Below are 24998 nucleotides of genomic sequence, written 5' to 3'. Positions count from 1 at the left end.
CTAGCACCAATCTGTTCCCTCTCTGAATCAAAAAGTGGGCTCCAGCATTTGAGCATGACCGAATCCAACTTGATGTGCCAATATCTGGCAAGAGCCCAGTTGGTATATTCCTCCTGCTAAAAATGGAGCGCAAACCACCCTCGAGCCAATGTTTGCACTTCAGGGAGGTCCTTGAATATATTTCCCCAAATCTCCTTGACCCAGAGTCTGAGCCTCTCGGCAGAATAGGCATGGCCCCGAACCCTACCAACAAGTACCTTACCAACCGTGTCGACAACTTCCCCCATGTTAATCCCTTCCCCAAATTTGAGGGTTAGGTCCTTACTCGTGGCCTTCATGCACTTGATTTTCCGCTTTCCAGAACGAGGCGCAATAGATGATCCTACAAGGGCTTCGGAGAGCCTAGGTGCTCCTTCTGAGACTGTTGAGCTGAGTGCCGGATCTTAATGAACGGGGTTTCAAAATAGGTAGAGGGGATGGAAGAGGGGTCTAGCATCGCAGCAAGGGTAGAAGGAGTGGAGGACGTGGGTGGGGCGAGTTTGGGTGCTAATTTGAAGACAACCGAGGATGGAATCACAAAGGGACTCGGATGACACAAATTACTTGAAGGTGATGGCTCAAATGGAGGGGAAGATGGCAAGAAGGCAATTAGCAGATGGAGGGTTTCCAGTGAGAGCAGAGGACAGTCGAGTTTTTGGGAGTCTATGGAGTGGGTGACAAAGGGGAGATCGGAAGTAGATGGACCAGGGAGCGTAACAACGGGGAGAAAAACAAAGATGAGCAAAATAGATGATTCCTGATGACCAGCAGGTGAGGAAACTGGCATAGGGTTAGGGCTCTGCCAGATAGAAACATAGGGGTTAGGGTCGGCAGAGTAGTCCACATCCTCTAGCTCCATGTCCGACATTCTACAGCAACCCTGACGGAAGCGAAAATCAACATGTGACAATGGTGATCACAAAAGGTATCCAGCCGTTGATGGAGAATGACAGCGCAAGACCGCATGTCTTGTGAGGTTACTGCAAACAATGAAACCCTAGATGTATTCCTTGCTCGGAGAGGCTGCAGGTGCTAGGGAATCCATCAATACCACCCTTTTCTCATAATGAGATAAGATTATACTTGTTATATTAAATGGATATAATCGAAAATTTTAAACCTTGCAGGAAAAAATCCCATGCTTTCACATTTGCTCCATTTAGGTTTAAGTTCTCTGTAGATAACCATTCTTGCAGACCACTAGTGGAATTTGTGACCAAAATTTGACCTAAAGTGAACCACCCTTCTTCATTTATATGTTGAATTAGGGGTTCTAGTAGCATGTGCCTATGTTGACTTCCAATCCAAGGGCCCCTTCCTATCTTGATTTGTGTGCAACTTTTGACCTTCTAGCATAGAAAGTCACCAATTAAAGGAAAATCCTTTATAATCACTTTCCAATATATATCCATTTTAAATTGTTTTTTTATGGGCTTTTGATCCAATCTAGATTTGTGAGAGGGTTGATGTACTTTTGATGAATAGTTTCAACCTTCCCCTTGAATGCTCTTCCATACTTCCTTTGTGGCTACACTTTTGAGAGTCAAAAGAGGTTTTCAGACCTCATCCACCTTGTACCTTAGGGGTGGCTATGGGTCACCAAGCTATATGTGTAGATTTTTTCCTTCCTTCTTTTCCTATCCATAGGAACCTAATGGTCATATATTTTAATATGTGTAAGATACCAAAGGGAACCCATGCCAAAGAATCCCAAAAAATAGGGGTGGTTCCAATGACATATTTACAAAGAAAAAGTCTACCCACCCTAGATAACCATTTGTTACACCATATCCAAACTCTTTTTTCCACCTTTTCGAGAGGCCAATGGAAGTTATATTTCAAATAATTATTTGATTTTAAAGTAAAGCATAGGTATTTTAAGCCTTGGCTCAAGATTGAAATTAGATTTAAAAAGAGATCCCCCACTTTTGATTTGTCCCTGACTAACATCACCCATCTATATACGCTGGAGTTTGCAAAAAAAATATCATTCATGTAGCCTCAATAAAGAGACATATAAGAGATTTTGAAGAGTAGAGATTGTTTAAGTTCTTGTCATACCAAGATGTCATCTACAAATAATAGATGAGACAATGTGAATTTTTTAGAGATAGTTACCTCCTTGTTACCTCCTTTAGATTAAATTGCATTAGTAATTATCTACTCAGGCCTTCATCAATAAGAAGAAAAACGAGGGGATATAGAGGACATCTCTATATTAGTCCCCTTTATTTGTGGAACTGTTGTAGCGTTACAACCACCCTCCAAAATTTTTCCTTAGCTTCATTTTGGAGCCTCCTTACCAACCATCCTTAGTAGCATGTCTCTCACTGTTCAAGTACATATGCTTCAGTTGAGTTTTAGTGGCTTACCAGCCTGTGATTGCCAGCTTGTTTTCCTTCCACCCACAGGCTGACATTCCAGAGCTTGGTCATTTTCAAGTTGTTATGTTCACCTAGAAAATTGCGCAATTTTGGAGGGGAACCAACCTTCCTCTCCAAAATTATGCAATCCATCTAGGTTGCCTGCTACTCTCTAGAAATGCGTAGAAAAGCCAGGAAACCTTCCCTCTAGAAATTGAAAAATCCAGCCCATCACTGGGATTGCTCTAAAAAATTGCGCAATTCTGACTAACAGTCAGGGTTTCAGTCCAGAAATTGCACAATGCCTGAGGGACAACCAGAATTGCTCAACCTAAAAACTGCACAAAAGTCACTCCAAGGCTTGCAAGATGTTGCATGTGTTCCCAAGTTGACCGGTTCCCTCCAGGACTGAGCAATCTTGATTTGCATGCATGGCTGCTTTTCTTGAGAAAGAAAAAAGCAAAAAGAATCACTAGATTATAGGGATCCATTTTTAGTAGTTGGAGGTTACATGCAAAAGCCGTTTTAGAAACCTCCCGCCAAGTGTTGCTTTTTCCTAGATTTTTGGCATGCGCGTCATAAGCCTCGCTTTTATCAAAACTATTTATTTGATGCTTTAGAGCTCATTCCTCACATCGATCTTGGAGCTCTGACATCGCACATTGCATCTAGGAGCATTCAACAAATTCATCTCAACTTTTTCCGGGTAAGTCCACTTTTCATGTCTTTTGCTGTTTTTCTGTTGCTTTTTGTATTTGGGTTTGTGTGAGTTCTATTTGCTTGGTTTCATTGAACGCTTGCTGTCATTTTAATGCATGTTAGCTTGTAGAAGTGTTATTTCAATTTTTCATTTCATCTCACTGCTGTTGCATGCATGACATTGTTTCTCAATGTTGCAAACATCGGCATTGGGATAAAATCGGCAAGGGTTTGAAAAACCAAAAAATCATAAAAATCGGGAAAATATCGGTAAAAAATCGGCAAACATCGGAAAAATTAATATACCATAAAAATATCTTTAAAAATTGGCAAACATCGGTTAGGACAAAAAGTCATGATATTAAGATAAAATCGGGATGTTATCGAGATGTTTGCAATGCTGTTGTCTCTGCACTAACGGTCGCTATTGCGGTGACTCGCTTCACACGCTTATTTTCCCATTTTTTGATTCTTGCACTCACTGTTTGCATGCATGATCATTCACTCTTGTTTTCACTTAGCTTTGCCATGCATTCAACCTTTTCATGTTTTTAGTCGCCCGTCGGCGGGTCTGGGCTGCCTTGGCCCAAACCTTGCATTGTCCAGTTTGCATTGCGCATTTTTGAGAGTGAAGGCTCCACCTTCCTCCCAAAAATTACGCAAAGTTGGCCCCAGGAATTGTGCAAATACATTTCTTCGGTTGCAGTCATTGCTGACTGAAACTGCACATTGCGTATTTTCAGTCCTTGACAGGCTAGGTTGGACTGTGCAATGCACAGTTTCGTAAGTCAGACAACCCACTGATAGTCTAGATTGTGCTTTGCACAATTTTGGCAGTGAGTCTCCTAGCCTCCTGGTGAAAATTGCGCAATCTTTCAAGTCAGTCACCCAGGTGTGCTACATGTCAGTCCTAAAGTTGTTTTTGGTTTTCAACTGATAGATTTTTTTCCATGAGTGTTTCTCTATCTCGAGGTATCACAGGTGTTCGTCCATCTCTCAGCAGTACAGGTACAATGGCTTCCAAGAGAGAAAGGTCGAAGGACACCATTAAGAGTGCAATTGGAGATGCAGTTGAGAAAGTGTTTATGAGCTTGCCCATCTATGAAGACACTAAGTTGTGCATAGACAATGACATCAAGATGAAATGGTAGGAAATCAATGACACCTTTTCAGGCACATTTGAGAAGAACCTGGAAGACCGCAGGGTCTATGTCAACATACACAAGTCTGTCTTGTACCGACTTCATGTAGGTATCCCGCATTTTTGTGCATGGACATGATCCACTAGATTGTCTTGTATATTGATCCAAAGACAATGGTGTTGAGAAAAATCAGTGGAACAGATCTTGCTAATTTCAAGGCGAAGGACTTTCAGGAGATGTATCACTTGCTACAGCCAGTGAGCACAATGGCTACACCCTTCACCAAAACCAACAACAGTGTGAACTCAAGGGACATCTTGAAGAGCTGGGTGAAAGAGCCATTCAAGTTCAGGACAACACCCAACCAGGTTTACAAGACAAAGATACTGTGGAAGGCATATCATCTCTTGGTCATCTTTGCATGCCACTTATACGACCAAGAGAGCACAAAGACCTTCCCGCAGAGTTGGGTGATTGTGTTGGATGAACAGGCGAGCGAAGGAAGACCTTGAAACTAGTCTGACATGTTGGCTCTCAGGTTGAAGGAACAAGTGACAGAAGTCCGACGTTCACCCAAGGGTCAGAAAGTGAAGATATACATGTCCGCTTACATACTTGATGCAGTCTATGCCCATCAGCAGTTCCCAGGGTTGGGTTGGGCATGGACACCTTCATAAACCTCTGTGCACACTTATTGCAGGTTTTTCTCCGAATGCAACTTCCGTGGAGTTATCATATAGTTATCAGAAAACTTCGTCACCCCAGTATAAATGATGATATTTGAGCAAGGTCCACCTTGCATGTCACAGGCATCGATGGAGGCATTGATCGACATAGTAGATTGGTATTCCTCACCCCTTGGCACCTTCATCTCAATGTATAGCATGGAGAAGGCTCCACATGTTTTACCGAAGTTTTCCATGGATAAGCTAGTCATGCAAGAAGTGTCATATCACATCTCGACAGGGTTGTCAGCGAGACTCCATAGGAAGAAGAAGGCACCTTGGCCTACTCTTCCTTTGTGGATCGGGTTGTATGAGATCCGGAATCTCAAGAATGATGAGGCCAAGATGGAGGAATTCAATAGGTTCACCTTTGACACCAAAAGTTTCAATTCGTATGACTCACATTTCTTAGTGAAGGACCACTGTGAGAGAGTGGAACATCCTTGGATCCACTGGGCATGTCATTGGCCTGAGGAAGACCCATGGAGAAACTACTATCACTTCTCAAGGCTCAATGAACCGGTCAACATAGCTATAGAGTGGTTAGCAAAGCAGAAGGCAGCAACATCTTAGAGAGCAACATCATTAGCAACAACAAAGGGTAGAAGACCTACGCGTGACAAAGGCAAGAGGAAGGTTGTTGACAGCGCAGAGGTAGAGAAAACCTGCAAGTTCAAAGAAGATCCACTTGGGTTGAGAGAAGCTTTGGAAATTGAGTCTAAGAGGCAACATTGCGACTGTTGGCTTAGTGGGTCCTAACCCAGGTTCATAGTTAGTTTCACCAAACAAATACCTACACTACTAGCCCTTTCGGCATCAATTGACCCGAAGCAGTATGGGGGGATGTTGGAATCAAGTTTCTGCACCTAAAGATGAGCATGATGTCATTTTATGCCCTAAATCTACCTTCGTGCAAATCGATAAGCCTTTAAGGCTTATTGATGTAACTTCCTTTAATCAGCCTCTAGACCTCCACGAAGGTCTACGATTGTCTTCCGCGGACCTTGAGTAGGCGAATCTACAACTTATGTGCATCAAAGATTACTTATAACCCAGTAATTACTCAGATCAACTTAAGTGTTTGATAACTTCAACATACAACAAGATTATCTTCACATAAACAGTTAACAGTAATTGCATTCATATAACAGTATAAGTCGTGAAAAGTTGCGCATCAATACATCATTATTTCATAAACCCATTATAACATAAGGCACATTCATATAAATAGAAGTAAAAATATCAACACAAGTATTTTTGCAACAATCTTCTTTATTAATATTCAGTTCTGCTTACAGACTCAATACTTCCCTGCACACTCAACTGCAGGTGTCCGCGCACTTAGCTGCGGACTCTATTCTAGGCCTCTTTGCACACAGCTACAGAACCTTTCTTCCTACTCTTCTTTGCTAACTCTTTAGACTTCTCTCATAACCCAAAATTCGTTACTTCTCTTCTACTACTTTAGACATCCTAAGACACATCTATTTATACAATCGCATGGTCCGCGGACCATGGCTAGATATTCAAAAGCTGACTCAACTTACATAAAAGAAGGGTGAAATCCTTTACGACTCTTTAATTATCTACACACTATGTGACCACAACTTGCAGAGACTTTACATCTTTATACAACAAAACTTGGGCTTTTGCCCCAAAATTTAACCTAGGGGACCCCATCCCAATATGCCCCCAACACAAAGATTGTGACTCGCCCTCGAGTCACTCTACTAGCACGAAGATCTTACTTCAAAGATACCCCAGTTCCACTTGTACCACTGCTACCTCAGCTGCGCTTAGTTGGTGGAGACGATGTAGCCCTCATCCAGACAAGGCCCCAGTCTGGCCTTGAGGACGACCTCTTTCCTTTGCACTGCTTCCACTTGTATATGCAGCTGCCTCGCCTCATGTAGCTTAGAAAGGCGTTGTGTGGTAACAACGGTGCGCACCGTTGCCCTTACTTCATCATACTATTGCTAGAGTTCGCGAGCTTCTATATTCAAGGCCTGCAGGGTGGGATCTTCTTGCAGAGCTGTGAATACCTCCATTTCTTGCTCAAAAAGTGCGGTGCAGTCTACCACCATGGCATCCACTGTCGCGATTCCATCCTTCACAGCGGCTTCGCGCTATTCCCTGACCTCTGGCAGAGTTGAAGGTTGTGACTTCAACTCTAATTTTGTGATCTTCAAGTTCATCTCAAACTGAACTCTAGCCACTTCTGTCTTGGCATCGTGCACGCCTGCAACCAGCTTTCTAATCTTCACCTCCAACGATGCTTCCTCTGGTATATGCAATTCGGGCACTGTTCTGCAAGCTTCTGCCACCGCGGCTGCAAGCTGGTCGTTCTGCGCTTGGATTTTCTTCTGTGCCTCCAACGCCTCTGACTTCTCAGCAAACATCTATTCATTGTTCACTCTATACTCGTTGATGAGGCTGAGTACGCGCTATTCCTGACCTATGAATTCTGCTATCACTCCTGCCTGCAGTGTGTGCAGGTACTCATTCAGGAGCGCGGCTAGGTTGAGGCCAATTTTCTTCAAAGAGCTTACTATGGCCTTGTCATCAGATGCCTCCACACTTAAAGATCCATTTGGCAGCGTGATTGTCTGGAGATCAAGTGATCGAACCATCTCTGTTGCCTAAGTGGTCCCCGGTGCTAAACTTGTTGATGCAACACTGATCTACCCTGTGCCTACTTGGATCCTATTTGCCTAAATCTGCAGCTCGCATAGATCCTTATGAATGGTGCTCAGTGCCTGCTGTTGCTACTTCTCAAACTACTATAGTAGTTCTGTTGTAGTATCCCACACCTTGTTGCCGATCTCGTCCAGGTCGCCGTCTGTTAAAGTGATCAGATCCAGCGACGACTTTGTCACCTGTGACTTCTTCTTTTGTCCTTCCTTTCCTTGTTCACTGTATCTTTTGATCCAGAAGGGAGTGCTCTCCTACTCCTCTTGATCAATGCCACCTTGTTCTGACTTCTCATCCTCCTCTGTTTGGGGCGAATGAAACTTTTCGTTTCGCTCAGAGCTGTGCTCTTCCCGTTCGATGTGCTGCTTCATGGAGCACTCGGCTTCCACCCAGGCCTTCTCCTCGACCTCTTTTTTTTTTCGCTTTTTAGCCAACTGTTGAACCTTCAACTTGGCTGCTTCCTTCTTCTTTTTCTCTGTGGACTTACTAGTCCCTGTGGCCAAATTAGATGGGGAATGTTAATCTGTCAGCCAACACTTGACAACCTCCTCAATAGTGTCATCTGTAGCGGGGTAGGGTAGGTTGAACCATTTTTGCTGCAGATCCTTACGCGCCTAGTTGTACATGTGGTGGAAGTCAGCATTGAACTCCGCGTACCCTGAAAGTTGTTCAATCATGGTTGGTGAAAACTACGCTTCTAGTTGATGGCCATGCGAATGCTCGCCTCCATCAACACCCAAAATACATTGGTCTCTGTGACCCATGCAACATATTTTGTGGTCCAGAGAGATGCAAACTTTGCAGTCTCCAAAAAATTCTTATCCACAAGAGGAAACTGGCTATCCTCCAGCAGATCCCAAGCAACAACACAATCGAGAGCAACAACCACGAATAGTGGAATGTTTTACTCTCATCTTGTGCCTCTTGGAAGTTTGCGAGGAACTCACTACAGAGGTAGTGTGCCCAGTTGAACTGCACGCCCTCCGCGCACTGTGAAGCCAAGGAGATTACTGGCATCAGAACCTTGTTCGCGCGACATTTTCTCAGAACCTTTCCAGCAAGGATCTGCATGGAAACCTTTACTGTGGGGTCAGTGATCGAGGTTATAGAGTACCCGCATGGATTCTTCTCGAGCTTGAATTTATCCTTCATTTTTTCTGTGAGGTCATGCTCGCTCGTCTTTCTACCAAATTCCTTAGCCGGATTCAACCCTGAGTGCGGCAACAACGTGATTCGATGGATCAACATATCAGCAATGAGAATTGGCGTGCTCATCCAGAAACATTCGTCATGCACCAGGCACAACAACTGCTTAATGACAATCAAGTTGATATTGGTGCAATGGTAGTGAGGAATCCACAACAATTTCAACAACCCCAACTGGTTCACTCCATGAATCTACTCCACCGGATCCAGTGCAGTAACACCTGATTCTTTGTAGAACACCCCCTTCATGTAATTTTTTGTGGCCAAGTGGGGGAACCTCTCATGGTCTGCCAAATCCCAATCTTCCGGCTTAAGATGGGGAATCCGTGCTAAGCGCGGACCTTCAAAAGTAATGTTCTTCAGTAGCAGGGGTGTATTAAGGAGAAATTTTCCTGCATCTGGGTCCTTAGGGACCTTCACTTTCCCCTTGCGGGGAGGGATGTAATCTGGCAACTTGGATATTGAATCACCCCGTTGATGTCGATGCCCTCCATGCCCTCTTCAGCCTCCAAGTCCAACACCTTTCCCTTCTCTTTAGCACTTAGTTTATCTCTCTTCTGAGCCTGGGTGATTACATCCTTCCTCGGTGACTCACACACCGGCATGGGCTTGTTCTGTTTGTCCTTCTTAGGTTTGAGGACTTCTTTCACTGGTGTAGGCTTAGGCCTAGGCGACCTTGGCGCCATAGGCACTACAACTGGAACCTCCATGGTCATCACCTCTAGAGCAGCTCCCTCAGAGGCGACAACTCCCCTAGTACTAGTAGTCTCTCTTGGTCCAGACGTGGTGTTGAGAATGAACCACTGGGTATCCTCGGGTAACTTATCAAATACATAAGTAGACTAAATCAAGGAAAAAATGAGGATTCATAAACAGTCGACAACTCCACACAGAAATTCTAAGGATGCAAAGTGTTTTTTGCTGGACAACCATGCGTAATTTATAGGCAAATTCGAATTCAAATTTGATCGTTCCCCTCAAAATCCATTCATAAATGCAGAATTGGAGGCAGATTTCCAAAGATTTCACTCTTAAATACAACCTTAATTGCCTTAAATGCCTTAAATCCATTAAATGCCACCTCCCCGCTCCTCTTAATGTCTCCTGGAAGTCAAATCATGAACATTGATTGTAACGGTTACTTTTTGGCTATGTTGTGCGGTCTCTCCTCCTATATTGCAGCTCCCTTCGCGCTTTGTCTGGTACTGTGACACCATCCTGTTTCACACAGACCCCCTGTCACGCAACTCTACAAAATGGGCAGTGTAGTTTAGAGTCTTGTGCCTCCTTGTCGCTACCTGGAGCGCTAAGACTGTGCTACCATCATGTAGTCATTGGGCCGGATCCCCGATGTATGTATTTAATCAGCTTCCGTTTATTGTTCCTGGAAATGGATCTCCATTCAACTTCGTGAGCTGAAATGCTCTACCATCTGTGATCTCTTTGATGGCATGTGGCCCCAGCAAGTGCATCTGAAATTTTCCTGGAAACTTATCAAACTTACTGTCATATAATAAAACTAAATCATTTACCTTGAAGGTGCACAGTTTGATGTGTTGATCGTGCCAAGCTTTTTCACGTCCCTTCTGAACCTGCTGATGGAATCTAGCCAAAAACCTATCTTCCTCGAGCTTTGTTAGTTGCGTGAGCCTTTCTTCTAAGGCTCCGTGGTCCGCCATTCTAGTGAAAGCCGCTATGCGTAGACTAGGCACAATGTATTCCATAGGCATTACAAATTCTACACCATAGACCAACCTAAAAGGTGTCTGACCAGTAAGATTTTTACAAGTAGTTCTGTAGGCATGTAACACTGCTGGTACGCACATATCCCAATCATTCTGCTGCGCATTGAAAAATTCCGGCAGCGCATTCTCCAATATATTATTGAAAGCCTCAACCGTTCCATTGACCTGAGGAAGGTATGGCGTACTTTTCTGGTGGTAAACCTGGAACTCATTTGTTAGCGCGCTGATCGTTTCATTGAGAAAATGTGTACCGGGGTCACTCATCAAAACCTTCGGGCAACCAAACCTAGTCAACACATATTCAAACAAGAATTTCGCTGCTGTTTCCCCTTTACAGTCCTTCACAGGCTATGCCTTTGCCCATCTAGTCAAATATTCGGTCGCAGTGATGATATACCACGCACCCATCTTCTTTCGTGGAGGCTAAATCAATCCCACAAAATCAGTTGCCCACTTCTTAAATGGCTGCAATGACACTTGTGGATTCAAGGGCAGCTCATCCCTCCGCGATGGCCTGCCCATCCTCTGACATGCGTCGCATGCCTTGCAATATGCTTTAGAATCCTTATGCAATGTCGACCACCACAAACCAACGCGTAAAATATTCCGTGCTATCGCTTTTCCTGCTATAATGCCCTCCCGCAGCTCCTCCATGAGTTTCAACGAGGATACTATTTCTTTCAAAGTCGGGCACATAGCGTAAAAGTATTTCATCCAATCCCATCTTATACAACTGGCCTGCAATAACTGAAAAGTCTATCATGCGCACCACCAATTATTTATTTTGTTGACTGGTGTATCCCTCTGGAGCCGTCCCTATGGTCAAAAAGTGGATAATGTCCACAAAGTGATTATCCACTACGCGTACCGTGAAGAGCTGCGCGTCAGGTAACCCTTCCTCCAAATTGGTAGGCTCCTCCCCCGTTTCAATGCACGACAAATGGTCTGGCCCTGCATTCAACCTTCCTGGCTTCACAATCACCTCGAAATCATACTCCTGAAACAACAACAACCATCTGCATATTCTCCCCCCCAACACAGGCTTATTGACTAGGTATTTCAATGCAGAATGGTCTGTGTACATCTTAAAATGTCCGCCTAGCAGGTAATGTCTGAACTTCTGGAGTGCATACACCATAGCAAAGTCTTCGCGCTTTTTCGTCGAATAATTCTTTTCATCCTTAGACAATTTCCTACTCGCAAACACTATAATCTGATCCAGTTCTCCTTCATCGGCTTGTGTCAACACTGCTCCTAGTGCAATACATGAAGCATCCACATGTACATGAAATTCCTTCTTCCAATCTGGGAAGACTAGGATCGGCGTGGTGACCATTTTCTCCTTCAATACATCCAGGTTGTGTTGACATTCTTCATCCCAACAGAATGTAGCATCCTTTTTCAGTAGATTTTCCATAGGGACGGTAATCTGAGCATAACTTTTGATGAACTTCCCATAATATCTAGTATGGCCCAACATAGCGCATAGCTGTCTAACACTCCTTGGGCCTTCCAAATTGATTATTACCACGATCTTAGCAGGGTCCACCATAAGTCCTTGCCTGCATATCACATGACCCAACAAGATCCTAAAAGGGACACAGGACAAGCATTTCTTTAGGTTTAGCACAATTTGATACCTTCAGCATGTATCCAACATTAAGCGCAGACTGTCTACATGGTGCTTAACTAGCCTAAACACTGTCTAGCCATCAAAATAGACTTCCAAGAACTTGTGAATGAACTCATTGAACGCCACAATGACCACGTGCGAGAAGATCTCCGACGCATTTTGAAGTCCAAACGACATCACTATATACTGGAAACATCCCCACTCTGTCGTGAAGGTCATCTTGCTCCTATCTTCTAGCGCGATCTTTATTTGATGGTATCCAGAGAACCCATCAGTGAAGGAGTAGGCTTCCTACCCACCAAAATTATGCAGTACTTCATCTGTGAACGAAGTTAGAAAAGGATCATGAATGCAAGCATCGTTTAGCTTCTTGAGATCTATGCAAATCCTTATTTCATCCTTCTGCTTCTTTTCCTAAATGACTATTGGACTCACCCAATCAAATTCCTCCACTAGTTCAATAATACCCACTGCAAGCATCTTGTCCAACTCTAAGTGGACTTTTTCCTTGTATTTAGGATTAAGGCGACATGGCCTCTTCTTAACAGGGTTCACGTCTGGTTTCAAAGTTATTTTCATCACTCCCAAATCACTTATGATGCCTTTTAAGTCCGAAAATTTGGTAGGGAATAAATCATGATATTTGCAGAGCAACTTAGTGACTTTGTCCACTGTAGCATCATCCCAGTAATCCCCTATCTTCGAAAAATTCTATTATGCTTCTGTACTAATGTTTACTTGCTTAGTTTTTAGTGGTGTGGTGATGTCAAGGTTCTTTATCCGTGGTCCCTCTACTTCATGGTGGTCTTCTACTTCGGGGATGTTAATATTCCTTGGATCCTCATCCTCTCCTTCAGCAGTCATATTATAGCATTCCAGTGCATGGCGCAGCTGGGTGCTCCAATCCGGTTGAATTAATTCCAAGGGATTCACCGGAACTCTGAAGATTGCTGCCTTAACCTCTTGTAGCACTTCATCAATACTTTCGCATCCATCTTCAAAGCTGAACATCCTCACAAAACCCTCTCTTAAGATATCCCATTCCACGGTGCCATGGCAGTGCTTTGTTTCCAAATACCAGTTCATAGGGATGATGTCCAAGGTGTGATAAAAAATATGCACCCACTCTGGCTGTGGCTCCGTTCCATAAACCTTAGTCCACTTTTCCAAATTATCGTGCAAATCATTTCTCCCATTGTACTTCTCAGTCAAATGTACCTTGGGGCAACCAAATCACATCCTCATCATCCTCCTATAGTTGTTCCATTCTTCAAATCTGTCTTTATGCATACCCCACCACCGTGCAGGCATAACGTGTAGTGCCAAATCCAACATTTGGAAGCGATGCTTCTCAGGCACTTCCCTTTCGAATGCATCGAGAAATTTATCTACATCAGTTAAACCATCATAATAAGGAAAAATTCTTACCTCAAATGATACACAACACAACGATTTAGTCATCATATTACATCTCAGCATAGATACTTCGTGTAACCTATTCTACAAGTGCTCCAATTCTTAGTCCGAATCTGATGTATAGGAGCTTTCGTGGTCCCATGCAATTTTTCCATCGGTCGTTGGATTAACCTAATCTTGGTCTCGCATTGTTATCTTATAGATCTAGTCCAAATCATCGTCGCTTTCCTCATAGTTGCGGACCGGTTCAGTATAACGTGTCCTTCTGCAATGTCCAATGGTACTACCATGCGAAGCATTTTACTTTCAAACAACATTCTCTACTTCTTCAAATTGATGACCCCATTCATGTTGATAGCCTAATCAATTCCAAGGAGCGTGGGATATGGATTGCTATCATCAACAATTTATATTACTTCAAAGTCAGCCAATGGGCTCACATCTTCTATATCTACAGTTACTCCATGCAATCTCCCCATAGGGATAATCTTCTATTGATTTTCCATTCTTAATTGAATTGAAGACCACTGCAACGTAGGCCTCCCCATTTTTTCCCAACTCTGTTTAGGAAAAACATTCACATCTGACCCTAGATCCAAAATAACTTGATCCATCTCGTATTCTCCTATTTGCGTGGTGAGCCTCATCTCACATCCTGTTCTCATCTTATGTCTGCCGATCTTTCTAACCGCGCGGTGCCCATCAGAAGCATTATCCCTACTAGCACATTTATTTATCAACTCCTATAATCCTTTCACAGCCTTGCTATCATGCAACAGTTTCATGCAAGTCTCCAAGAAAGTAGTAAGCATGGAGGGGTCAACTTCTTTGGATAGCCTATCCTGACTTCCTGAGGTAGAGGCTTTAGCGAAGCTTTTCTTTGCTTCCATGAACATTTCCTTTGCGTGCTCCAGATCAAACCCAACTTATTTTTTTGGAGCCTTGTAGACCCATCCACCTTCTTCAGGTTGTTTTCCCTTATTGTCACCAGTCGTCATACCACTTCGTAGCACAATATTGACATTGGGATCCTCTTCGCAAGGCTCTGCCCTCATCATCTGCAGGTTCTGGGTAGGCTGTTGAGGCTGCGCCTTCTTCTCCTGCATTTTGGCTATCAATATAGGGCATTCTTCTATCACGTGGTCAAACTGAGTACAATACCGGCATGATAGGCGTGTCTAGCTTGTACACTCCTGCGCGTAGTTTCTTGGCACTCTGCAATTATAGAAAATAACTTTCCCTCGACCTCTACCAGGTCCTACTCCTCCTCGGTCCCATCCACGTCCTTGATATCCTCTGCGTGCTCCCCCGATGCCTTGATCTAGAGGTTGAGTTTCTATTTGCATTTGATACGTGAGTGTTATTTTCATCATCAATTCATAGCTACGACAATTATGCTAATCATGGCCTACTGATTTACAGAAGTTTCACAATAATTGTTATGGCGTCTGTACAAATTTTTGTAGTAAGTGGCAATTGTCTGTTACATGTTTTCCTGCTACTTAACAGATAACGCACCACAGTGCGGGCCCTGTACTTGGTCCTTCTGGGGCTTCCTGCCTTAGAGGCATGGTCCCTCCTCCTTTCATATAATTCGCAAAAACAGGACAATGATCCTTATCATGCCCCTGATTCTTATGTTTGAGGCACCAAACTTCTTTGCGCACCTCTGGACGAGCTGCTTTCTCTTTTTTCAAGCTCTAAAACTCCAAGTAGAGGTTCTGCAACTTCGAATGAATCTGTTGAACTCCCAATGTCACATCCTAGATAGGTGTCTCATGTAATCTCATTGCGATCTCTAACGCTTCCACTTGAGTTCCTATCTTTTGTTGTGACAAAGCAATCCTTAAGTGAGGCATGAGTGCAGTTATAAACCAATCACGATGTTGACTATCTGTGAGATTCATATTGACTTTGCAAATTCCGCACTTTAGTCTCTGATCCAACTCCCAGGGCATTTCACCGATCCTCATCGTGATTTACTTGAACCCCACTACCGATTGTGTTTCAGACTTAGGCCTATCGAACTCCTTGTTCAGAGCAGTCTGAGTGTTCGCTAATGATGCCACTGGATTATTGTGCAGTACTTAATGTACCATGTCAACGCGCGATCTTGTAGAGAAATAAACAACTGCACTTTCTTCATATGGTCATCTGTAATATTATGTGCTTTCCACACAGCCTTCGCAATGAACCAAAACTGGTCTAGGTCCTCATTTCCCAAGCCTTTGAAAACGGGAAATTTCATCGTATTCGACATATTGAATGGTGGCGAAGGTGTTGGTGGTGTGGGTGAAGGTGTATGCTATGAAGGTGAAGGTGGAAGTGGTGTGTACGGATGAGGTATCCGTGGTAACCCTTGCCTTATTAATTGGACAATGCTCTGCAGTGAAGCCTGTGTTGCTCCCTCATCGTCACTCAGAGGAGGCTCGATCATCAGGCTATATTCAGGGCCTATTCTTCCTCTATCCCTAAAGAACTTTCCACTTCCCGTAGCTCCAAACATCAAGGTAATGGCATAACCCACTTTTCACACAAGAGCATCTTAATCCAAGTATTCAAATATCTTAAGTACTTACCTCGCAGTCCCTTGAAAAAGCATCGCTCTGCTTTGCTATAACTGACTGAGGTATCGACCGCGAATTCTGTCACAAATCCTCCTATGACTTGATCAAGACAGTGATAGGCGGTGCATGCGATCTTATCTTCAAAAGCTTCCAATCTCCACACTAGCTCCGTGGTCCACACTATTAGACCGTCAAGCCTCCATCTTCCTTAGTTGTCTGCCAATTTAGTGATCCACTCGTATAGTTCCATCGGGAAGGTGCAGAAGAAGATTTCGTGTATCTCTGTGTATTGGTATCTGTCCAACCACTGTTCTTTCATTAGGCACAGATTTCTATTTTATTGCGCCACGAATTCGTGGATCTTTCTATCCAACCACTCCTCAATTTATTTCTTGGTCAGATTCCAGTGATGTGACATCACACATCTCTTTATGCAGATCCTGACCTGACAATGAAACCATTTGTCAACTTACTGAGTCATGACCCAGGTTCAGAGTTAGTTTCACCAAAAAATTCCTACACTAGTGGCCCTTTTGACATCAATCCGTGGAGAGCGGACTGAAGTCTCACCCAAAGCAGTATTGGGGGATGCTAGAACCAAGTTTCCACACCTAGATATGAGCGTGATATTGTTTTATGCCCTAAATCTGCCTTCGTGTAGATCGATAAGCCTTTAAGGCTTATCGATGTAACTTCCTTTAATCAACCTCTAGAGCTCTGTGAAGATCTACGACTGCATTCCGTGGACCCTGAGTAGGCGAATACACAACTTACACGCATCAAAGATTACTCATAACCCAATAATTACTCATATCATCTTAAGTGTTCGATAACTTCAACATACAACAATAGTATCTTCTTGTAAACAATTAACAATAATTGCGTTCATATAACAATATAAGTCGTTTAAATTCGCGCATCAATGCATCATTATTTCATAAACCCATTATAACATAAGGAACATTCATATAAACAGAAGTAAAGAGATAAACATAAGCATTTCTACAACAATCTTCTTTATTAATATTTAGCTCTGCTTATAGACTCAAGTCTTCCCTGCGCACTCAGTTGCAGGGGTCCGCGCACTCAACTGTAGACTCTACTCTAGGCCTTTGCGCACACAGTTGCAGAGCCTTTCTTCATACTCTTCTCCACTATCTCTTTAGACTTCTCTCATAACTCGAACTTCATTACTTCTCTTCTACTACTTTAGACATCCTAAGACACATCTATTTATACAATCCCATGGTCTGCGGGCCGTGGGTAGATCTTCAAAAGCCGACTCAACTTACATAAAAGAAGGGTGAAACCATTTATGACTCTTTAATTATCTACACACTCCGTGACCACAACTTGTGGAGACTTTACATCTTTATACAACAAAACTTGGGCTTTTGCCCGAACATTGACCCTAGGGGACCCCATCCCAACAACGACAAAAGGATCGCGTAAAGGAAAAGAGAGAAACAAAAGATGGAGGAAACAAAAAAGGAGTTGCAGGAGTTGAAGTGGCAACTCAGGGAAGAACAAGAGTTGCGCAGAAGAGAGAAGGAAGTGCAACAGGAATGGGAACAACAGGAGGTGCATCATGCACATATTGATGAAACTGTGCCCATACAGGTTATTGACTCATCTGAGCAGCTGGCACATAGCAAACAGGGTGAGCGTTTGCAGGATCAAGACTTGGCTCAAGAGATTGAACATATGTTAGAGCAGATGGACATGAATATGGTTCATCCAGAGTCAGACCAGGATATTGACCTCATACCTCAGACTCAAGGGGTCACCCCACCGACTTCACTAGATTTGAAAGCAGAGCAAGTCCCAAGTGATCAAGGAGACACAAAAATCCTTGAAGATAATCTAGAAGCAGAGTTGCACAACATATCATTCGACGAGTCACGACATAAAGTTGTGCAGTCATGAAGAGTTCGCACTCTAGATGTCCATGTATCTCCTACGCAGTTTGAAGAACGAGTGATCATGTCCGATGTACGCAGACATCCATATACAATTTCCGATGCTACCAAAGCATATGCCGAAGCCACTAGATCGAGTGTTAGATTCTTGATAGCTGAGAATGAGCGCATGGCTAATGAGTTACAAGTGGCCAGGCAGGGAGGAGAGAAGGTTACAACATCCACCAGTGCAGAGTTGTGGAGACCGATACTAGATGAAATCATCTCTCAAGACAATCATGCGGAAGTTATACTCTAGATTTGTTACAGTGCATAAGTCAGTTGTCCATATCAACACTTGGCAGCAACGTTGTGCTAGGAGAGAATGCATCTTGGCAGATCTGCACACCGCTGTCGATCACATGCAAATATGGACAATGAGGTACAAGGGAGCCCCATTGCACTTGACAAAGATGATGAAGCCAAAGGTGGTAGAGTTGAAGGCACACATTCGGAGTCAGATTCGGAACTATGAGGAACTCTTGCAGTTCATCACCAGATTATAGGCTTCACATGCACGGGTGTTCAGGAGCATGGATGTCACTATGTGCACGCATGTGATCCCATCCATTGACACACTCACTGAGGCAAAGTCAAGGAACCAAGTCCGACTAGAGCTAGACATGTACTTTGATCAATTGATACGCATAGCCACCAATGCAGACTTGCAGATGAGCGCAGACACCATGCATCAATATGTTGTTGGTCCATCTGCACTCAAGACTATGATGCGCATGTTATCTAACGAGTTGGACAGAGGTGCCAAATCATTGTACCCGGATGCAACAAAGGCAAGAGTTTGTTTTCAGAAGGATGTCACCACAGAGTATGTAGACACCATGGTAGACTACCAAGCTTGGCATCAATTTTCCACCGTCGATCATCGCAAGGATGTCGAAGAGTTAATCTTCCCACAACATTCCGAGTCTTAGTGATGTCTTGCATGGATTATTCAAGCCTATTTTGTGTCACATGGGTACATGTGCAGATTGTAATGTAAACATGTTGTAAAAGTGAAAGACCAAGTGTAAATAGTAGAATGTAGCAATCATGTAGTAGTTGAAGAGTCATGAGGGTAGGTGAAGAGTCACAAAGGGGAATGTCAAGGGTCACCCCACCCTTTGCTATTTATAGAAGCTCATAACTCATTGTATAGGCTTTTGGGAGCCAAGCTTCCTATAGGTGTAACTTAGAGAAAGCTTGGAGTGCATTATAACAAGCCTTGGCTTCTCCACAGTGCAGAGCTAGTACATCTCTTTGGAGGAGCAGGTGACAGTGACTGTAATGTTCCACAATCAGGGCTAGTGCAAGTCATGGTTGTCTGTATGATTGGATCTTTCACTCTTTTAATGCAACAGAGCTAGCACGTTTCATGCATATGTTGTTATTATAGTTAGGCTATCCTGGTTACTTTAATGATGTATGTAGTTGTTATTTACACATGTATGTATGTACTATTCTGTATGTGTTTGTATGAATCTTACCAAAGCATGTTGTTTATATAACCCATAAATTTGGATTGTCGACTATCTTTCTTTCCATCTCGTGATGTATTTCTTCTCGTGTTCCCTTTTCAAGCTACGTGCTATCACAGGTTTCTAAGGGGCGCACTCACTCCCCCTTTTGTGTGTTAGAGCCTTTCATGCACCTTCCTTGATTTGTTGCAAGGTCACACCCTTGCTACCAACAAGGACATCTTACTTACCTCTGCGGGAAACCGCAGTCAAGGTGATACAGTACTACACCCTGCTGGGACTCCTACTCCAAACACTCTGAGTTCTAGTTGGGACTTCTTACCGGGGAGATCCCCTGACATGTTGGCGGGTCCAGCACCGTCAACATTTCTGGCACTAGAAGGAGGGCCAAATGACAAGATGAGTCCTCACATCTTGTTTTGAATCTTTGCACATCTATCATGGATATCGTTAGAGTCCACCCTTCGCGATGTCTGTCCAATGCACATCCCTTTAACATCACGAAGGAGTTTTATGATCTCTTGTCTAAATTAACATATGATGGTGAAGGTGAAGTGGCATGGCCTGAGCACTTACATGACTTCCTTGCATTCTTAGAGGATGTGGAGGAGTTTGATGAAGTTGAGGTCAACATGCTGCTTTCAACCACACTTTGCGAATCCCCACAATGTTGGTTCCACAACTTGCCTCACAATTGCATGCACTTATTTAAGTAGTTCAATGATCTAATCAAATAGGTTTTCCATCATTTTGATCCTGTACGTATTGAAAAAAAACTGTTAAAACAACATAAGAACTCGCATGAATCGCCTATGGGTTTTTGGCAGCGCTTCCATGTACACCAGTTTGACGCTCTGAAAAATTGGATGAAATTCCAATATCTTTGGGACAGATTTGAATATTTCCTTCACAATTCATTCTATCCAAAAATGAAGTTAAAGTTAAAACCCCTCTCAACATACTTCATTGACGAAGCTGTGAAATCACAAGCAAACACAGTTGCTGTCACAAGTGACTATCTGCCTTCCCCTCATCAAACAACTCCACCATCGGAGAGTGATGTGGGAGAACATGCACACATGTCTGTTCAATTGCCACATCCTCCCATCATCGCTACTCTCAATTTTTGTGTAGATTTGGTTGGGAAGCCCATGGATTGTCACATGCATTTGTTACCTCAACCTCCGCCTTTGCATCCTGCTGATCCTTCGGATTTCATTGTCTTATGTTCTTCCATTCCGAACTCTACACCTGTTGTGAATGAAAATCAAGCCATCGACAGTGTTGATGTTGCACAACCAACTTGCATTGTAATTTACGATGAGTATGACCGGGAAACTAAACATCAACCTGCGGTGAAGGAGGATCTCTTTCTGTCCATGCCTCCTCCGCTTTTTCCTTACATCTTTGGTGATTCTGCTATCTCTAATTTTCCTTGTGTAAATTCATCCACATATGCATCTACTTCCGATCATTCACAGAACACACCCGATGTTAGTCCATCATTCGACAGTGGAGAGGACAAATTATTCATTGAAAATCCACTTGATTTTTCATCTGCCTCTTCTGGAAATGCAAAGGGTGAACAATTTTGCTTCTCATCTACCCGTCTATTTGATTTATCTGATCATGAGGATGCCGATGAAATCATCTATTTTTCTGATTATAGCTGTCGTGATCTATTTACTCCCATATTCAATCACGATGTTGATTCATTCGTTGTTGATCTTTAAAAGCCACTTTTTTATGACGATCTGTCTGTCGATGAAGTCGAAACCCCGTAGGATGTTGAGGCACTTCAACCCGGGCCAATGGTTATGTCAAGCCCTCACTGTCCTAAGTTTGGTTTCACTTCCGATTAGGAAATTTTTGAAACACCCAAGGCTCCTCTTCACTCATCTATATGCATTGAAGATCTATCCAACACACAGATTACGCTTCCTCCACCCAAATCACATGATCCCATCACTCATTCATTGGAGGAATCTTACACAACAAGCACACTTTCATGATGTAAGTTCTCTATGTTTCTAATGTTTGATTTCAGGTCACAGTCAAGAGAGTGCATATGATTAACATCTGCACGCAATGTATAACAACACCATGGTAAGGCCACATAGTGCATGTCATGCACTATCACTTTTTTCTTTTCTATGGACGCATTTAAACTTGGAGTGTGTTTGTCTTCATTGTTATATCTTTCATGTTTGTTGTTTCACTTAACTGTGTTGTTTGCAAACCATGCCTTCACCAACATGGGTCAACCAATGTGTTGGTGGCTACATTGGAAATATCAATTCACGTGATCAAACCCATGCATCGTTAGCTTAGGAGTAGGAGTAGTGTTTGGTTTGTTTGTTTGCTTGCCTACCTGCTTTTCTTACTTGCCTTGCTTTCACATTTTCTTCTTCTCTTTGCTTTGTTTTGTTTTCTTGTTTATGTTCGTAGGTTAGTTTCACATGGAACCATGTGCAACTCTTGAAACAAGCAGGGTAAAGTACAAGAGGACTTGTACAACTATCAATACTTGGTTATATTTTGTCTTCTCTCTTCATGTCGAACTTGTTGTCTTCAGTCAATGATACACCAATGGAAAATGCATTCTGTTCAATCTAAACCTTGGTGAAAACACAATGCGTGTGCGTTAACTAGTACCACCTACTCCATTCGGTTGTTTTGGGTTAACTCTTATTAGATTAGTCAAGTAGAGTAAGGCGAGGGGGAAAACATTAACAAGTATGTCAGAGGTATATATAACATACTTCTCTGAAGGAACAACCTCTTCTGCTCTCAATAAGTTGGGATCCCTCTTTTGCCTCTAAAATAAATAAGTGCTATGCATATTTCTTGAAAAAATGAAAACCAAAAATGTGAAATTTTAAAAAAAAGTGAATAATGTGAAAGAAGAGAAAAGCTTCCTATGCAGAGAGGTGATGCAAGCAACTCTGCTGGGGTGCTGACCAAGCTCGCTGGTAGCGGATTGATGCTTGTGTTCCTGCGCAACTTTGGCAGGGTACTGTCTAGGCCTACTAGCAGTGGAGAAACACCATAGATGAAACTTCAACTTTGGTAGTCATATTTCTTGTGTACCAATATACTCCTCATCCCCAATTGAAACAACTGTGTTGACTTGGCTTGGAATGTGTGATGACCGACCAAGAGCATGGCAAGTGGTACATCTTTCAATCAAGCTAGTATGGAAACCAAGATGTTCAGAGAACCGAACAATACTGCCAAAGGAGTTATACTTGCTTTTCACGAAACAAGGTCCATTCAGAGAGCTGGAGTTCTACTAGTGTTTCACCAAGTGTTGTAGCGGATACAACCACCCTCCAAAATTTTACCTTAGCTTCATTTTGGAGCCTCCCTACCAACCATCCTCAGTAGCATGTCTCACACTGTTCAAGTACATATGCTTCAGATGAGTTTCAGTGGCTTTCCAACTTGTTTTCCTTCCACTCACAGGCTAACATTCCAGTGCGTGGTCATTTTATGGTTGTTATGTTCACCTAGAAAATTGCGCAAGTCTGGATGGGAACCAACCTTCTTCTCCAAAATTGCACAATCCATCTAGGATGCCTGCTGCTCTCCATAAATGCGCAGAACATCCAAGAAACCTTCCCTTTGGAAATTGCACAATGCAGCCCATCACTGGGTTTGCTCTAAAAACTTGTGCAAGTCTGGCCGATTGCTAGGGCTTCAGTCTAGAAATTGCATAATGCCTGATAGATAGCCAGACTTGCTCAGCCTAGAAATTGCGCAAAAGTCACTCCAAGGCTTGCAGGTTATTGCATGTGCTCCCAAGTTGACCGGTTCCCTCTAGGATTGAGAAATATTGATTTTCATGCATGGGCTTCTTTTCGCGAAAAAGAAAAAAGAAAAATGGAAAAGAAAAAAGCATCCCTAGATTTTAGGGATCCATTTTTAGCAGCCGGATGTTACATGCAAAAGTCGTTTTAGAAACCTCTCGCCAAATGTCACTTTTTCCTAGATTTGTGGCATGTGTGTCATAAGCCTCGATCTTATCAGAACTATTTATTGGATGCTTTAGAGCTCATTCCTCACATCGATCTTGGAGCTATGGCATCCCACATCCAAGGATAATTTTAGGGGCCAATGTTCGCCCTTTGGCGAAATTAAGGGGTTTTAAATTTTTAGTGGGAGAATATTTTGTATCATAGTACATTTTTACAAATCACCTCAAATAGCCCACCTTATTTTAAAGGAGAGGGTAAAAAAGGTAAATTTAGCCCTTGAAATTAGGAGTTACAACCTTCCATTCGCCCATTTTCAAGAATAGGTTTTATTTAAGTGAATCCATTCGCCCATTTTCAAGAATAGGTTTTATTTAAGTGAATCCTATGGGCCAAATACCATATTTATAAAAGAGGTATGGTAAATTAATAAAAATATAAATAAATGAGAGGTATGGTAAATAAATAAAACATTTTTTATATTTACTCCATAAGTCACTTGGTGTAAACAAATAAAAATATAAGTAAAGTGGAGGTATGGTAAATAAATAAAACGTCTTTTTATACTTACTCAAAAGGTATGGTAAATAAATAAAAATATAAATAAACTAGACATATGGTAAATAAATAAAACCTCTTTTTATATTTAGTCCATAACCCTCATTCTCTTTATGAAGGCTCAAGAAAGAGGTTTTATTTAAGTGAATCCTATGGGCCAAATACCATATTTGTAACAGAGGTATGGTAAATTAATAAAAATATAAATAAACAAGAGGTATGGTAAACAAATAAAACATTTTTTTATATTTACTCCATAATTCACCTTATATTTACCATATTTGTAACAGAGGTATGGTAAATTAATAAAAATATAAATAAACAAGAGGTATGGTAAACAAATAAATCATTTTTTTATATTTACTCCATAATTCACCTTATATTTACGAACACTCAAAAAATGGGTTATATTTAGGTGAAACCTATGGGCAAAATACTATGGGACAAATACCATGGACTAGATTGTTTTTAATACCATGCAAAAAACCATTATTAACCCTAATATTAGAATTAATAAAAATAAAAATGGCACATGGTATTGACCCATGGTATTCACCAAAATGGCACATGGTATTGACCCATGGTATTCACCTGGAATGTAGCCTATTTAAATGGTGGAATTAATTAAACCAGCATAGATCCATCTCTGGATCTACTAACCCCGGAGAGGTATCAAATATCGTGATACGCAAACTAGCATAGAGTGAAAAAATATTTGATCCTCTTGGGGCTTGGTCAAGAGTAAAAATGGATGTTGTAATTTAATGTAGGTTAAACATTTTAGCTTGGTTAAAATAAAAAATAAAA

This window comes from Pinus tabuliformis, chromosome 4_1, assembly GCF_031772625.1.
Source record: "Pinus tabuliformis cultivar Carrire ecotype Pingquan chromosome 4_1, CPIR1, whole genome shotgun sequence".
NCBI classification, from domain to species: Eukaryota; Viridiplantae; Streptophyta; class Pinopsida; order Pinales; family Pinaceae; genus Pinus; species Pinus tabuliformis.
This window is presented reverse-complemented; position numbering follows the sequence as displayed.